The sequence below is a fragment of the Leuciscus leuciscus genome (assembly GCF_965113295.1).
Source record: "Leuciscus leuciscus genome assembly, chromosome: 3".
In the NCBI taxonomy this organism is placed as follows: Eukaryota; Metazoa; Chordata; class Actinopteri; order Cypriniformes; family Leuciscidae; genus Leuciscus; species Leuciscus leuciscus.
In genome coordinates, this window is record NC_138727.1 from 28,656,386 (window position 1) to 28,675,718 (window position 19,333).

At 37.7% G+C, this 19,333-nt stretch overlaps 1 pseudogene across 1 annotated transcript; it reads left to right on the forward strand.

The window, feature by feature from the left end:
• Window positions 1–8,551: 8,551 nt before the first annotated feature.
• LOC309494684 (putative inhibitor of apoptosis) lies at window positions 8,552–18,483 on the forward strand (annotated as a pseudogene). Its single transcript has 2 exons — window positions 8,552–8,750; window positions 16,554–18,483. The product of its transcript is annotated as a putative inhibitor of apoptosis (transcript).
• The last annotated feature ends 850 nt before the right edge of the window (window positions 18,484–19,333 follow it).

Sequence of the window (19,333 nt, forward strand, 5' to 3'; positions counted from 1 at the left end):
TGATTTACCAGTATTTAAAAATAAGTCCTGTTCACACACGATCTCTTAAAGGGTTAGTTCACCCCAAAATGAAAATTCTGTCAGTAATTACTCACCCTCATGTTGTTCCAATCGCGTAAAACCTTCGTTCATCTTCGGAACACAAATTAAGATATTTTTGATGAAATCTGAGTGCTGATCACACAGCCTATGGAGTAGTGATCAGCACTCAGATTTCATCAAAAATATCTTAATTTGTGTTCCGAAGATGAACGAAGGTCTTACGCGATTGGAACAACATGAGGGTGAGTAATTACTGACAGAATTTTCATTTTTGGGTGAACTAACCCTTTAACAGTAATTCACCAGTGAGGACTATGTGTGAAAGGGGCTAATGATGCAATGAGGTCCCATGTGTTTGTTATGTTTTAGAGTTTTACAGTGGCTTAGAAAAGCAATTCAGCCAATCATGAGGACCCGAACCATCCATTTTACAACACTACTCAAGCACTCAAGAAGTGTAGGAACTGATGTGTCAAAGAAAGTGGTCAAGCTTTCAACAAAAAAAGCTGCTCAACAGTTACCCAATGAAATGATGAACATAGAAATCTACAAAGATATTATTAGAAAACATTTCTAGGGCTGCAACTAACGAGTCTTTTAATAAGTAATTAATCTGTCGATTTTTTTTAATTATTAATCGATGAATTGGATAAAAAAGTATTAATTTTCAACCCTTTATTCAAAAACAGAACTGACAGTGCAAATTTACAGTGCAAAAAATCTCCCGAACGTGCACAAACAACAGGTTGCTCCTTGAACATCCCTGAGCTGTTAAAGTAATAAAATAAAATAAAATAAGTGGACTAACACAAAAAAACATACATATATATGCTTTACATCTGCCAAATATATAGGCTTTTTTTAAATAAAGTGCACAAAAAGATGTATATATATATATATTTTTTTTAAAGGGACCTGAGCTGTCAGAACAATAAATAATTTATAAAAAATAATGAACAATACAAATCAGAAAACTTAACAGGATTTGTTCGAACGTCAGAACTTGTTCTCTACACTACACTCACAGATGCACACACTCACAAACTTGTGTTGTTGTTTTTTTTTATTTTGTCAAAGATGTTATAAGCTTTAACAAAATGTTTGACATTATTTGACAAGCACATGCACACAAAAGTCTCACGCAGTTGGATAATAGGTCATTGCAATACAACCCCTTCAGGCTGATTCAAGACAGGGTTGTATTCGCTATAACAACCGCCTCGCTATACATTATCCCTTACTTAAGAAATGGGTATTTAGATACTTACCACTGATGGTTTTTGTCCTGTTTATATCACTGATCTTCTCAGCCAGGTATTTCCGTACACTTAGGAGGCGCTTATTTATTTCCTCTGAGGTGTGACCCCTTTCCTTCAGCCTCTGAGACAGACACTCTGTTTAGAACACACACACACACACAAATAAATAAATACATTTTTTACTTCAAGTACTGATCATGACTAATGATTTACCAAATAATTTGTAAATACAAAGTGTTTCGTGTACAATGTGATAATGGAATGACAATAAATCATTAATAAATGCGCAAGATCGGTGTGAAAATACAGACCGGAAGACAAAAGACAAAGAGTGCAGTGCTGAAAAGGGGCAGGGCTACATAAGGTCTATAATGTGTCTTGTAGGGCCGTAATCAACCAAAGAAAATCTTGGTCGACTGAAGTCCAGAAACTTCTACTAAAAATCGACAAAAAATGACGTTAGAAAAATCAAGAACGTACCAATTAATTGACTAGTCAACTGGGAGATTACAGCCCTAGTGTCTTGTGTTGAGATTTAATTATAGCTAAATTTGACAGTTTTACCTTTGATAGCTGAGATTTTTTCTGGACTCAGAGGTGGTTTTGCCTCAGCCGTTTTTATTGCGTTACATTTCATCCCCGTAACGCTCCTCTGTTTGAGGACTGTGGTACCCCATACGACTACAGCCAAGCTCTTGCAGAATTTTGAGTCCCCCTCTAATCTCCTCACGACATCCCACTTTCCTGTGGGTATCAGGACTCCATGTCCTAGATCCTGAAAAAAAAAAATACTAATATGCTTAAGACCATTTTAGCTCATTTAAAAGTAGAGGTCAACCATTATCAGGGATGCAAACACATGTATGGTCAAAAAAGAGAGAGGTTATCGAAGCCCTCGCCCCGCGGCAAATATCCAGATACTTACATAATTGTGATGAATTTAATACTTTGTAAGTTATCATTTTGCAGTGTAAGATTACAGTTAACACCTTTAAATATTACATAAATGTATTATGTATTTTTATTAAACTTAGTGAGTATATAAATCAGCAGCAAAAAGTAATTCTTGAGAAAATCTGCACAGTAATTTGATAAAATCTAAACATGTTAATAAAAACAAATGACTATTAGTACTCTTATAAAAATTCAATCAGGCAATCATACATTTCACAATTTTGTATATATGAATGTCAAGAATTCAGAAGTGTAGGCCTATATATTTATATAGCCTACACTACACAGAAATAATATACAATTAAATTATGCTTATTTTAAATGTATTGTGCAGGCTAGGTATAAAAAATATAGGCTTTTAATAATCTTTCAGTGCGCAAAACCATGATAATATGAAACGCTTCAAAACAGAGCGCACAAAGCACGTATGCGCATCGCGGGTGCAGAATGATGTGCCCAAAGCAACATGGAGTCACAGTGTGCAGCGCTGCGCTGCACTTAAATGCGCACATTGGAGAGAGTTTTACCGTGCATCCTGCTGTAACCGGACGAGGCGCGCGCGCTGTTTGAATACTGAATGGAGAATGATTGACAGCCGCAGAGGAGGGAAAACGAGTTTCTGTAAACTTTAATTTAATGATGTAAATAGACTTCTGTCCCTCACATTAAGCTATGGAATGGCTTCAGATGACTTTGTGAAATTATAATCAGACACTCTCAGACCCAAGTCACCCAAACTGACGCGAAAAAAGCGGGAGGCGCCGAAAAGCGCACTGTTTGCATCCCCGCATTATATTGGTTTTACGGATTACTTGGCACCAATAGGTAGCAGGTAACTCAGGGGGCCATGGCGATGCAGGTAGTTTGAGGAGTCATGTAGGACTGGCCTCCGTGGCCTTGACTCTTGGCCACGATGGCTGGAGAAGTATGTACTTTTTTGCGTATTTCGTGGTTGGGTATTATTTAAATGAGGAACATTATGACTTCATGAGATCCAGAAAAATTGTATTATGAATTTATAATGCATGACTACCGCGCTGTTTCATTGTGATTAATCGTGCAGCCCTAGTTTAAAATAAGAATACTAATACCACACCTGAATAAAAAATGTTGTAAAGGTATACAGGGATAAACTAGATAACCTGGCTTCTCGAGACTCCCCTGCTTTGCATTAAAATTAGGGATGTCCCGATACCGATACTGGCATCGGGGATCGGGACGATACTGTCCTCATATACTCGTACTCATAAAAATTCCTGATTTTAAGTATAACGCGTGGTTCCCTACATTATTACAGGACGTGTGCAGGTCAAGAGGTTCCATGAACGCAAACATCCGAAGCGCGCGCCCCGCAAACCAGCGTCTCAGCGCACGAATACTGATTTAAATTGTCTTTCACGTCTTGCGCTTGTACGGACGAATTCACACAAAATTATGTAAAAACTGGGAGATGTTTTTTTTATCTGCACACATACATAGAGTAAAGCCGCCTCACAAACAGCTTGCGGGTAACAAAAGTTATTTTTCGTGGATTATATCGCTTTAACAGTCAAAAACATGCGAAAATTATGTCAATTTTCGGTCTTGGTGAGTATCCTCTAAACACAGTCGGTTATGTCTTAAGCATAAATCGCACTTGACCGTATCCGATTGTTAAGTCTGACGTCACGCGTGACGTTTAGCCTTTTCCGGGTCCAAGCGCTCCTCTCGTCCAGAAATAACAATGGTGGAACCTGTAAATTTATTACAGGGGGATTTCCCCCCCATTTTCCAAAACGAAATTCAGGCCCTGGATCGGTTACGGTATCGGTATCGGCAAGTACCAAAAATCAAAGTATCGGTATCGGACTCATTCTGCAAAAAGTGGTATCGGGACATCCCTAATTAAAATGATAGGAATATTAGAGTTTGTGTTTTACAGCCTACGAAATACCTTGTCATCCCCTCATGATTATGAGCCATGCAGCAAAGCATAAAATAACTGGTTGCCAGTTACATGATTTACTGCAGTTGATCAATAAATTGTTTGGGCAAGAGGTTGTACCTCGATCCAAGTATCTTTTTTACAGAGTGTTTAAAAACAGTTGTGAGGGAGTAGAATTTCAGTTCTACTGCGAAAAATGTTACTTCAACATAGGAACAGTCCAGGAAATCAGTGACAAACAAATTGATGAATGTGGATCATGTGGCAGCACTTTTGATTCTGGTTCTATGAATGGAGGTAACTTCTTTATCAATGTTCCTCTTGCCCCACAAATTCAGACTCTGCTTGAAAGCACAGAAGCAAGTGCCCATTTGAATTATAGGTTTGATAGGCAAAAGAGTCATAATGAGATGTTGTCAGACATCTATGATGGGGAGAAGTACAGACATTTGTCTGGCCCAAATCAGATCCTCTCAGATTCTCACAACCTATCATACATATTCAACTCAGATGGAAGCCCTGTGTTTAATTCTTCAAAGTTCTCTATATGGCCCATCCACATAATGATCAATGAGCTTCCCCCTGAACTTAGGTTTAAGAATATATTGCTTGCTGGCCTTTGGTTTGGGCCAAAAGAGCCTGTGATGGAAATCTTTCTCAAGTCATTTGTGGACCAGGCCAAGACCCTAGCTGACACTGGTGTCACATGGCATAAAGAAGGGTCTGTTATTAACAGCAAAATAGTTGGCCTCTGTTGTAGTGTTGATTCCAAAGCGAGACCGCTGATGCAAAACACTACCCAATTTAATGGATATCATGGCTGCGGATTCTGTCTGCATCCTGGGAAGCTGGTTGATAGGGTAGTAAAGTATCCAGTTTCAGAAGAAGAATATTGTGACAGAACAAATGAGGAAATGGTTAGGGATATGGAGTTGGCTGTAGAAGGTGGGACAAATATTAGGGGCGTAAAGGGTCCTTCTCCACTAATCAACTTGCCATACTTTGATGTTGTCTGGGGTTTTGTCCCAGACTACATGCATGCAGTCTTACTGGGGGTTTCAAGACAGATTACTAGACTCCTGGTTGAAAGTTCTTCATCCACACAGCCATATTATGTAGGCAGACCTGCCACTTTGAGAGAGATCGATGCTAGAATTGTTGGTATCCAACCTCCACACCTGATTACTCGACTGCCTAGAGGGTTGTCAGATAGGGTGCACTGGAAAGCCTCTGAGTGGCGATCCTGGCTCCTGTTCTACAGCCTACCATGTCTTGAAGGACTTCTTCCCCAAAAGTACTTGCAACATCTTGGCCTACTTGTATCAGCCATTTATCTGCTACTGAAGGATGAACTAAAACCTTGTGAAATCAACAGAGCTGAGATCTTGTTGCTTGACTTCATGTTCAGGTTTCAGATTTTATATGGCGAGTCACAGATGACATTTAACATTCACCTTCTCAGTCATCTTGCCAAGTCAGTCAAGTTGTGGGGCCCATTGTGGACACATTCTGCATTTCCTTTCGAGAATGCAAATGGCAAACTCCTGACTTTGGTAAAAGGAACAAAAGGAGTGGCTAATCAGATAGTTACCAAGTTTCTTCTGTTTAGATCAATTCCTTACTTCTCATCCAAGTACACAGTGAAAGAAGAGGTGTTACGGTTCTGTTCTGATTTGAACAAGTACCCAAGGGTCCAAAATACTGTCAAATGTGACAATACTACGCTACTTGACAATGGGAGCGTGCATGTTGTTACACAAGAAGAACGGGCTGCCTTCTGTGCCTCTCGCGTGTGCATACCTGATGAAGTTGTAGTGCACAAGCGCATGATCAAAGGTGGTCTGGTGTATACTAGCAGAGACTACACCCTATCTCAGAGACGAGATGAAAGCTATGTGAAACTAACAGATGGAACATGTGGGGTAATCGATAAAATTATTTCTTTCTCTGACAAGGATGATCACATAGCATTATTATTAACAACATTTAAGGTAGCTCCCGTATTTCCACTACCACAACCTTGTGGTTTTGTTCCACACATTTCCATTGTGCAATGCTGGGAATCATCCAAGACAGAATTAGTTCCTGTTAGTTGCCTTCAGGGTAAATGCATGTGTATCAAAGTGGAAGACAAACTATACATTTGCAGTTTTCCAAACATTTTTGAGAGGGACTAGTACAAACCCTTGCCAGACGCGTGTGTGTGTTTGGCTGATGTTAAGTCAAGTTATGTTATCTCAAGATGTTTTGTATGTACAAGTGCTTGTAAGTAAAATGCAGTATGTATGGCAACAAACGTAAATGGCAGGTAAATGTTCTTGAGCCATTCTTTTTCTGTACTATTTTGGCTTTCATAAAGTATTATATTTGATTCACTCCTTTTTATCTTTATCTTTAAAACAACCTGATGTAAGTGTTTCAAATAACTAGTTCGGCATAGTCTTGCGGCTGGTCATCCAATATCACTCCAAGATTTCTGACCGACCTTGATGGGGTGATTGATGATGATTCTAGCTGGATAGTGAAGTCGTGCTGTAGAGACGGATTGGCAGGGAGGACGAGAAGCTCAGTCTTTGCCAGGTTGAGCTGCAGGTGATGTTCCTTCATCCATGTCGAGATGTCCGCCAGACAGCTTGAGATCCGTGCAGCTACTGTGGGATCATCTGGTTGAAATGAGAAGAAGACCTGTGTGTCATCAGCATAGCAGTGGTAGGAGTATTGAAAGCACATGTTGAGTAAGGTGAAAATAAGATAAAAGTGGGAAAGGAAAGGGAGAAGGAGATACTTAAGTGCCTTTCTGGTGTCCTTGCTCAGTGGAGTCGCGCAGGTAGAGTCGATGGTAGCTGCTGGTAGGCAGTACTTAAGTGCAATAAAACTGCAATCATTTTCACTCGCTGTTGTTAAAGTCAAAACGTGTCTAAATAAAATAAAATTACAAAGTTAAAAATGAAAAGTAAGCAGAGATTCGAGGACAGGTTTACCTCGAGTCAAATAGAACACTGAACAACGGGAGAACGGGCTATTTCAGAAGAAACAACTAGCGCGCTCTTGCCGTCTCCACCAACTGACCGCTTGTTCGCTGGTTATGAACTGAATCCCTTTATTTATATCTTTCAAACAGTTGCTGTCTCGGCCCAGTAATTAAAGCAAATAACTCGAGAATGGGCTGGTAGGCAGTACTTAAGTGCAATAAAACTGCAAGAATTTTCACTCGCTGTTGTTAAAGTCGAAAACGTGTCTAAATAAAATAAAATTCAACTGACTGCTTGTCCCGCTTGTCCTTTACGTATAGTGGCGGGCAATAGCCAAGTATTTTAGGCTATTTTATTTATTTATTTATTTTCATTTGGAGAAACGTTTGATTTTACCTACTCCAAAACATAAACAAAAATAATAATACAAAAGTAATTTTTAAATATATTTTTGTTGTAATAATTGTAAAAAAAAATAATCTGCATCTAGCCTATTAACTGTGTATATGTACATTAAAGCATTATCATCAAACCAAAGAAAACACTACATTTATTGGAGTCTTAATGGTTCATACTGGTGTCCAGTAGAACATGTAACCTTGCCAAAGGTGTTTTATTGGTCCTTAATGGTATCCAATAGAAAAAAGATGCCACCAATAGAAGAAAGCAAATTACCAATAGAGACCTACTAGGACCATTACAGTTTCCATTAAAACCAATACAGACAAATAGACAAAACATGCCACCAATAGAAGAAAACAAATTACCAATAGAGACCCACTAGAACCATTACGGTTTCCATTAAAACCAATACAGTTTCCAATACAACCATTAAAACCATTAGCAATTCTGTAATGGTTTCTATTGTTTTTTTCAGCAGGGATAGCTTTCATGACAGCACTACAAAAGCACATAAAAGTGAAACCCCATTGCCTTATCTAATGCTTTTTTTATTGTTGTGGGCTTTATAGAGTGAGTGATATTTCTTATAATACACAAGTGAGATAGACTAGTGCAAATATTACAAATAGGTCATTAAACTAATATTAGCACAAGTTTTGCCTCAAACTACCTGACAAATGAAGCCATGCAATGGTGACGAAGGAGTAAAGATGAAGTTTATGAGAAACTTTAACTCTGGTTTCGCTAATCTAGTTGAGTAAATGAAAACATAATACTTACATTTAAATGTGAATTTGCTGTCCACCACCGAACTCTAGTCTCGGCCGCCTTTAAAAATAAATAAAAAATGCTGTCGTCAACGGCGCGCAATGACTTTTGGGGTAGAATAGGGTAGGATAGGCCGCTTAGGATCCTTTTTATGTATCCTTTCTTTCACGGGGAAACGAAGGGTGCATTTGGCGTCGCTTTTAAATCTGGGTAGCCTTCGTCACGTTGCGATGACGCAACTGGCCTTCGAATACGGCCTTCGAAGAATGCAGAATGTGTGGAGGGCGGCGAAATCGGAGTTCCTGCGGGCGAACGGTTTTCGATTTACTGAGGATCTCACCACCTGTGACCGAGAAAGGAGGAAGTTGCTGTGGCCGGCCGTTGAAAAGGCTCGCAAAGAGGGGAAAAGGGCACATTTTGTCGGACACCGTGCATTCATCGAGGGCTCTGAAATTAACCCTATGTAAGCCTGTTCAAACTGTTGTCATTCTAAGTGAGCTTTTTTGAGATCCTTTTTCGTTATGGAGCAGGACTATGGCTGTAACCGCACTTTACTTGTCTTTGTAGTCAGCTGCTTATGCGTTGTAAACCTCAGTTAGCTCGTTTTTTTTGTTGTTCATTGTTAAAAGAGTTATTTTTGTATGTCCATCTCAGTTTTTTCTCTCAATGCCAGGGGTCTAAGAGACATTACTAAACGGAAGGCTTTGTTTTTATATGCCAAATCGTTCAAAACTGATTTTTGTTTTTTTCAAGAGTCCCACTCCGTTGCCAGTGATACTGCGTTTTGGAAAAATCAGTGGAACAATGATGTTTGGATGGCTCACGGTTCGGAGCGTTCAGCTGGAGTTCTGACTTTGAAAAACCTTTTTGCTGGGGATGTTTTGCACTACTTTAGCGACCCGAATGGACATTTTCTGCTTATGGTCATTTGTTTAAACAATACTGTGGTAATACTAATTAATATATATGGGTATAATAGTTCTCATGAGAATGATCTACTGATTGATGCGATAGAAGGGAACATTCTGCTGTGGCTTAATGCATACCCAAATGCCTTAGTTTTCATTGGTGGGGACTTTAATATTGTACCTGATAATAATCTCGACAGACTGCCAGCTAAACAGACTGCCTCTGCTAATTCTAAATTAAAGATATTAATGGATAAATTTGATATTATTGATATTTGGAGGGAAACATTTCCGAACACTAAATCCTATACTTGGAGTAACAAAAATTGTTCTAGACAGTCCAGAATAGACTACTGGCTTGTTTCACATTCTGTTAGGGACTTTAATGTTTCTGTTAGCATTCTCCCTTCACCCATGACTGATCATAAAGCAACTCTTATTCAGTCCCCTCTATCTTCAGTTATCTCTTCTTCAAAACCTAGAGCCTCTTATTGGAAGCTTAACTCTTCTTTGCTTAAGCATGATAGAGAGAGTATAGAGGGACCCAATGTGTCACTTTTGAGTGATTTATGGCCCCTCTAAGCCCCGCCCCCTTTTTGACCGTGGGAATATTCCCACGCTAGCTCCTCCCACTTATGGGCTGTACGTACACCGTGGGAAAATTGGACTTGTGGCACGCCTCCTTATGGGTTGAACATCTGAAGCGTGGGAAAATCTCCCATGCTCAGTAGTTCTAAACAGTGTATATTAAAACTTTTTAAAGAAATGTACAATAAAGACAATAGTCGGAGATGAGATCAATGTTTTTTATTTATTAAACAAGACATATGTACATTCACCACTTTTAAAACGTTAAAACATCAATGAAATAAGTTTAAATTGAATTTTTTCTCTAAAAAGAGTTATTAAAAAATGAGTTAGTGTTATTTTAAGATGTTAAAACATTAAAACAACTTTTTCATTTACAAAAAGATCATTTTTACATACCCAGTTGTTAAAAACTCGAAGGTTTAAAGACAAAAGTGTTTTCCATGTGTATTTTTTCTGGAGCAAAGTGAAAAAATGTCCACACACGCCGAAGATTTGTCAGGACTGAGAGTGTGTGAAGGCTGCAGAGAGACAGACCCAAGCTCCGCCTCTACCCCCACCCACAACAGATGTCACCGTGGGAAATTCCCACATCTCCTATCCACTCCCAAAAAGAAAACACATCCGGTCACTTCAGAGTCCGAGCTGGAAATGACCAGAGAATCATGGTGCAACAGCTCGAAGAGACCACACCCCCTAACACACCCCTCTCAAAAGTGAGTGGTCAATTTCGATTTAAGGGTGTGTGTAAAAAATGACATCACTAACGGGAATCCCCCTCCCACAGCGTCACAGTCACATGAGATGTTTAAAAAGGAGCGCAAACATGACAAGAGATACTTGTGATTTTACAAAACAAATCTGCAATGGCAACGGCTGCAACCCCGAAAACACCTGAAAAAAGCATCGATGTAGCTATGGATGATTTGACTCTAGCTCCACGAAAAAAACGTGGAACGCACGTTTAACACAATTTCTTCACGAACCGGAAGATTCTGTGAAATATACTTTTCACTTGTCCGAAGGACGCGCGTGTACATATGCTTATGACAAAATCAACAGAGAAGTCAGACTGGTTAACGTGGATAATGACGAGAGATTCACCACAAATGCCACGGATGATCCGGATTTAATATTCACAGAAAGAGATTGGATTTTATTCTACACAAAAGTATGGAGAGATTTGAATGAAGGGATGGATACACCTCTTTTTATCGGTGAGTGGGCTGGATTAACCATGGGTACAAGATACCGGATTTTAGCGGACCAAATAAATAAGCACTCAGACGACTATATTTACATACTTTGTAGTGATTTTGGCAAGATTGCAGAATACTCGTGGCCAATTTGTGAAAAAGATCATTTAGAATTATATGATCTGAAATTCATGTTCCAATGGAAGGACCTGGCTGTGTTGGAAAATATTTTTTCCAAGATCAATCAGCTTTTCCAGTGGACCAATGCGTATGAACGCTACGCCAACATTAAAGTGAAACTTTTCCACCCCGAGTGGGCGGTCCCAGAGAGGCGCGGTTCTTATATAACCCCACCCACTCTCTACAAGCATTAAAAGACGGGCTCTTGAAAGCTTACCTCATTCACGCATCATGTCTCAGGATACTGGTTCTCCTTCTTCATCATCATCTCAACTGCATGGATCTACTGATGGATTTACAACAAACGGATTAATGACTATGGCAAATGGATTACCTCAGAAAAGCATCGATTGGCTGAATACATTTTGTGATTATTTAATCCTTTCTATGTAAAGTATTTTGAATTGCCAGTGTATAAAATGTGCTATATTAATAAACATGCTATGCCTTGCTTCGCCTATGTCATAGGAGAAATTATATTTAACTCACACTCACACAAACACCGACCCCCACTCCTCCCCACTTTTGGACTGAGCCCTCCAACGTGGGAAAATTCCCACGGTCCACATTTAAAGGTGTACTTTTCACAATCACATACAAAAAAAGACATTAATACAATGTTTATCATTAAAATACAAAGGGTGGTAAACACACATTTTAAAAATAATATATAAATTTAAAATACACATGTCGTTAGCGTTCATACATTTTTAATTAAAGAAAAGTTTTGCTTTCCATATATATGTAAAACTTTTTAAAAACACGGCATAAAGTTAAAATGCAATGGTTTAGTATTCGTACATTTTACAACGTTATCTGAAAATAGTTAGAATGTGGTCGTTCACATACAGATAAAAAAAAAAAAAAAACGTTCAAAACAACGTCAACTAAAATACAATATGCTACTAAAGTTTAGTTTTAAGTTCCGTATGATACTACATCACTCATCGCCGGTAGAAACATGATTGAGTAATGCGTTTTGGAGTAAAAAATAATAAATCTGTTCAAAACTATGTGATTTAAACTGTAAAACCGTGAAACGTAAGCGGCAGGCAAACAGTTTTCTTTTCACAGACATGTAACACTTTCATATATAACTTTTTAAAATGATACAGACCTTTAAAATACAAAGGTGTAGTATTTAAAACGTTAGGCCTATCAGAAAAATGTAAAACAAGTTAGAATGTTTTCCTTCACCTACAGATTTTAAAACCTGTAAAAAAAAATATTATAGAATGTCTATAGAAAGTTATAGAATGTCTTTCACGAACGACTTTTAAAGATACCAGAAAAATGGTAAATTATGTTTTTTAAACAATGTTTCAAACGTGAGCAACATATCAAACATATCAAACTACAACAGTTAAAAAATACATCAAACAAATAGATTATAAGCAAAACTTTTTAACATAAACTTTTGTTTAGTTTTTAGCTAACAATATCTCTTACGCTGTCCCGCAAAGCACATGAATGAGAAATAGAGTCTCCGCCCACCTAAAACTCCGCGCAGCGCTAGCCTATAGCTACAGATTTAAATCTTGGTAAAAAAGACTTATCAAAACAACGTTCAAAATGTTTACATTTTTTATTTAGGCTAATTTAGTTATTAATTCACTATTAGATATTTCTAGCCTAATATTTTCAAGCATCTGTCCACACACACACACACACAAACACACACACACACACACACACACACACACACACACACACACACACACACACATACATACGGATGAACGTCTTAACTTTTACGACATCATAGAGAGAGAGAGCATCACTTTGTACCATGCTGTGTTATGCCTAACGAGAAATTATCTCTTCTGAACTCTGAATGGCATTGTGAGCTTTGGGTGATACTGTAAACTTTTGGTTTTCTTTACAAGAAATTGATGAAAGCTATTTTTAGAGTCGACATGAAATCAAAATTTATCCTATTTACTTTGTTAGCGCATATTACTAGTCTTGTGGTGAAAAATTAATCCGTGCAAGTTAATACACAGGAAAAATGGTTGGTCATGGTAATCTTTAATCAAAGTCTGAAAAGCGACTTCCGGTCTGGAAATGGCGTTTCTTTTCTGATGACGTCAGTTTGACGTCAGTTTGACGGCTTAACCACTCCTTAAACCGTCTGCTATGAGCAGAGATGGACAGGAGGAGTCTGTTCAATATTCCCTTTCACTTGGAAATACGTCACAACAGTGGAGAAAAGTCGTTTTGCAACTTCCGGTTCACGGGGACTTTAAAAAACATTAATACAACTCTTTGCTTTACAAAAACTGTTTATTACACTAAAACAAGACACAAAATAGGATATTTAATTTACCCCTACAGTAGTCATAATAGTTATTTCTTTATTTTTATTCTGTATTTTTACAGACCTAAAACCATGAGGCTTCAAAGTATGGATTGGAAGTAAATTACCAAAGACACAAACGATTTTGAACATTTATACATTTGTGTGTTGCAAAAGCAGAAGTCTATCTTCTTTAAATAAAGAATCACCTTTATTTATGCTTTAATTTCTTTAAAACAATCTGGTGACCTGCATTATTTCTGTGATTACATGATTAGTAATATTGCGAGAGGTTTCCTCACACGTATAAAAACTCTTTAGATGTCTTTGTGACAAACACAACATCTTCACTTAAAAGACTTCTTTTAAATGTATGGCCGATCCTTTTTCTTCTGACAAACTTACATTTCATATTAATTACCTGAGGCGTTTAACAACCACATATAGGGAATGCATGTTAATTAAATGTTCGAGAAAGCTAATATTGGTGTAATCTCTGAGAGGTCTCACCCCCAGATGCAAAACTATGCGTTGGGATAATCCAGACATAGCTTTACTAAAAGAAAATATTATGGAAGTCATTTTCAAACTGTGCGTAGGCTATGCTTCAACATGTAATTATACAATATTTTATATATTAATATCATGGTTCCATGTTGTTTGTTTGTTTGTTTGTTTGTCTGTTTGTTATTAACTAATACCTTTATCTTTTAACTAACACTTCAACATCCAGAACAAAATTAAAGAGATGTATGAGCTAAGGATGTTCTCTGACCCCAAATAAACGGATAATGGAATGTTCACAATCTACAATATACAGTTAGATATTCTCCTACTTAGTAGGTGTAATAGTTGTGCTTAATTCTTTGGGTGTATTTTTACACACCCTATGGACTAACTTTAAAACATAATCTTTATACAGGAATCACACATGTCCTTGTAATCCATGTAAGATTCAAAAGACCAAATCACTAAGAAAAGAGCCGTTTATAATAAATACACAAAAGTTTTCCAAATGATGGATTTATTACTCCGCTAGATTTAGTCATCTTGTTCAGATAGCACAACGCTGTTTCACATGTTGTATGTTGGACTGTATGTGTTTTAGGTGAAGACGTTTCTTTGAGAGCTGAAATAAATGACAATTAAGAATTTAAGTGATAGTCTTTCTGTCTGACTAAATTGATACTTCATTTAGTGCAACTTTCCCTCTATCTACGAATTACACAAAGTGCATGCTGTTTTACACTTAAACTATTACAACAGAATCACATCTAACTATTGCACTGAGAGAGGCATATTCATCCAAGCTCGAGGCTGTTAAAGTTCCACACTTTGGTAAAACCTAAATTCTAGAGGTCAATTGGGTTAAAAGTAAATGCATCATCATGAGGCATTTTAAAACAAATACAGAAAAGCCACTATAGTGACCAGTTTTAGCGTGTGAATTGACATTTTACATATTACGCTGTTTACATCTTGTTTTTGTACAGTTTTTGTTCATATAGGAATGTATGAAAAACATGAACAAATATTGCATAAAGATAATTAAATGACGGTCCTTCAAGTATGAGAGTGACTAAACAAATCATATTTATTTTAGAACATCTTTCTGCTATGTCTACGAAACATTGACGTGAAAGATGAGTATTACACTTCAAACTCGTCTAACTATTACACTTATTTTGTTATTATTACACGGTTATTTTGTGTGTGTGTCACTAAACAACATGGTTAAGCTAATGAATTATAGTTGATGCGTGGTATTTTTACGTGAAAGGAGGAAAAGGAATATTTAACATGTAAAAATAAAAATATTTTAACCTATCGTCAATTTCAATTGTTAGATAAATCATCTAACAATCAACAGTTATATGTGAAACAATTAGAGTTGGTGTAAATTTGTCATCCATTAGAGCAGGATTCTTGTTTATATTGAACATTGTTATTCTACCGCATGTTTAACAGCCCTATATTGTTGTCGGCCTCATCAAAGTTCAGACAGTTTTCACCGGAGCATACCGACTCTGAAACAAGACCAAGTATTAGCATGTAACATTTTGGACACCTTTGTTTTTAGGCATCTTACCCTGTTTTGAAATTGTTTAACAATTTTTATCATCACTAGCGTAACACTTATCATATTGTCGGGTGTGATTGTAATGTTTTGTATGGCGTTTTCTTTACACTTTCCCCCGGATATCTGTTTCCTACAGCTAGCTGTGATGTTAGCGAACTCTAGGTCTTCTCTTTGTTCATATACGACAGTATTCACATGAATTGACTTGATTTGATAAAATTATGGTTTAAACCATCATCTTCACGTGAGACATTTACATTATATTATTATACCGTCCTAGTTTTTAAATAGCGCTAAAATGTATATTTTACATTTTAACCCTTTATGCGGATATAGAATGTCGTACAAGGTTCTCTGACATATCTTATCGTGTAAAACATCTATGTAGATCTATGTTTTTAAAAATACCGCGAAACAAAGGACACATCTTTCTATAAGCGACCCTCAAAATCTGTGCATACAACAAAACACATGGGTATGTGTACAATGATTTGTCAGAAAATTACTTTTGTTTGAAGAAAAACTTAAATCAGCTGGTGGTTGATAACTATTGAAGCTATTAAACACCCATGAATTCGGTAATGCGATATTGATATCACGTTTTCATTTTAACTCAATACATTTGAATGTGCTAAAGGTCTATGAACTTTAACATCTTAATAGTTGGTAAAATTAACTTAAAGCCTAGGCAAAATGAAATACATCCTAACTACTTTCTACATGCTTGTTACAGATCTTATGACGTACAATTCACCCATGCATACTGTAGGCTATGTTTTAAAAATATATGTATATTTTTATATATAAAATTTTGGTGTAATTATAGACATCTCTCCGGTGGCATATGCATAACTTCTCCATGACGCTACTTCTGATTCAATGTGGCATTATATGTAATCCTATAGGCCTACAGCAGTTTACGGCGTCATGATGACAACCCCTCCAGCGGGGCGGAGTGAGCTGTTGTCCTGATAAATATTTCAGGACTTCGCACACAACCCGGACAAAACCTCCTGTCGTCCTCACACCCTGCCTTTTCCCCGCTTCGCAACGTAGCCATCCTACAGCCCTGCGATACCCGTAACATCGACCACCACGGCATCCGTTTCAGACCAAATGGAGGAGCTGGTGGGTTACTTAAACCTGGATATGTCTCACCAGGATATGTCTCACCAGCGACCTCCGGCTTGTCACAGTCCTGACATGCGTCGGGAACAGGAACGCCTTGACACCTTTCAGAATTGGACTCTTGCACCAATAAGTCCAGCCGAGCTTGCCAAAAGTGGTTTCTACTACCTTGGCCAGGGCGACAGAGTGGCTTGCTTCAGTTGTGGAGGCCAGCTTAGCAACTGGGAACCGGGAGATCGGGCAGTATCAGAGCACCAGAGGCATTACCCCAACTGCCGCTTTGTTCGAGGTGACTGTGCAGATAATGTACCTTTATCTGGCGGCGACCTTCCCAATATATCGGCAATGCAACAGTGTGAAGAAAGGTTGCTCACATTTGTCTACTGGCCCTCAAGAATAACTGTTCGACCAGACCAATTGGCTAAGGCTGGTTTTTACTATGTTGGTCGTCGTGATGACGTGAAGTGCTTTTGTTGTGATGGTGGACTCAGATGTTGGGAGTCTGGTGATGATCCATGGGTAGAACATGCCAAGTGGTTTCCAAGATGTGAATACCTGTTGCAAGAAAAGGGCCAAGAGTTTGTTCATCAGATTCAAGCAAGATTTCCAAGACTATTTGAACAGCTATTGACAAATGGAGACAGTAACTCGAGAGAATTTGTTGATCCAGCTGTTGTACACCTGGATCCTGGAGAAGACCGTTCAGAAGATGCAGTGATGATGAACAATCCTGTGGTGAAGTCTGCTTTAGAGATGGGATTTGAGCGTGGCCTGGTGAAGCAAACCGTGCAGAGCAAAATTCTCGCAAGTGGAGAAAATTACAAAACCGTTCAAGAGTTGGTGTCTGATTTACTAAGTGCAGAAGATGAGAAGAGAGAGGAGGAGCGAGAGCTTCTTGCTGAGGAAATGGCATCAGATGGTTTTACTTTTCTTAAGAAACATCATCATGTCATCTCACAGCAGCTAAAAAGCGTGCAGAGCTTAATGGACCATCTTCTAGAGGAGAACGTCATCTCACAGAAAGAGTATGACATTATTCGTAACTGCACTATAGTCAAGCAGCAGACAGGGCAGCTCATTGAGTTAGTCCTGTCGAAAGGAAATGCAGCAGCAGAAGTCTTCCGCAACTGGATCAAGAAGAATGATGTCTGCCTGCTGAGAAAACTGATGACCCAGACAAATGAAGCTGCATCACCGAGTCAAGATCTTTCAGACTTGCCTATGGAGGAACAGTTAAGAAGACTTCAAGAGGAGCGCACATGCAAAGTTTGCATGGATAAGGAAGTGAACATTGTCTTCATGCCCTGTGGTCACCTAGTTGTGTGCAAAGAATGTGCGCCTTCTCTGCGCAAGTGTCCCATATGTAGAGGATTGGTCAAAGGCGCTGTACGTACTTTCCTATCATAAAGTGAAGATATTCATCATCCAAGTAACAACAGTTTTTGGATGTGCAAATTTACACCAACTCTAATTGTTTCACATATAACTGTTGATTGTTAGATGATTTATCTAACAATTGAAATTGACGATAGGTTAAAATATTTTTATTTTTACATGTTAAATATTCCTTTTCCTCCTTTCACGTAAAAATACCACGCATCAACTATAATTCATTAGCTTAACCATGTTGTTTAGTGACACACACACAAAATAACCGTGTAATAATAACAAAATAAGTGTAATAGTTAGACGAGTTTGAAGTGTAATACTCATCTTTCACGTCAATGTTTCGTAGACATAGCAGAAAGATGTTCTAAAATAAATATGATTTGTTTAGTCACTCTCATACTTGAAGGACCGTCATTTAATTATCTTTATGCAATATTTGTTCATGTTTTTCATACATTCCTATATGAACAAAAACTGTACAAAAACAAGATGTAAACAGCGTAATATGTAAAATGTCAATTCACACGCTAAAACTGGTCACTATAGTGGCTTTTCTGTATTTGTTTTAAAATGGCTCATGATGATGCATTTACTTTTAACCCAATTGACCTCTAGAATTTAGGTTTTACCAAAGTGTGGAAGTTTAACAGCCTCGAGCTTGGATGAATATGCCTCTCTCAGTGCAATAGTTAGATGTGATTCTGTTGTAATAGTTTAAGTGTAAAACAGCATGCACTTTGTGTAATTCGTAGATAGAGGGAAAGTTGCACTAAATGAAGTATCAATTTAGTCAGACAGAAAGACTATCACTTAAATTCTTAATTGTCATTTATTTCAGCTCTCAAAGAAACGTCTTCACCTAAAACACATACAGTCCAACATACAACATGTGAAACAGCGTTGTGCTATCTGAACAAGATGACTAAATCTAGCGGAGTAATAAATCCATCATTTGGAAAACTTTTGTGTATTTATTATAAACGGCTCTTTTCTTAGTGATTTGGTCTTTTGAATCTTACATGGATTATAAGGACATGTGTGATTCGTGTATAAAGATTATGTTTTAAAGTTAGTCCATAGGGTGTGTAAAAATACACCCAAAGAATTAAGCACAACTATTACACATACTAAGTAGGAGAATATCTAACTGTATATTGTAGATTGTGAACATTCCATTATCCGTTTATTTGGGGTCAGAGAACATCCTTAGCTCATACATCTCTTTAATTTAGTTCTGGATGTTGAAG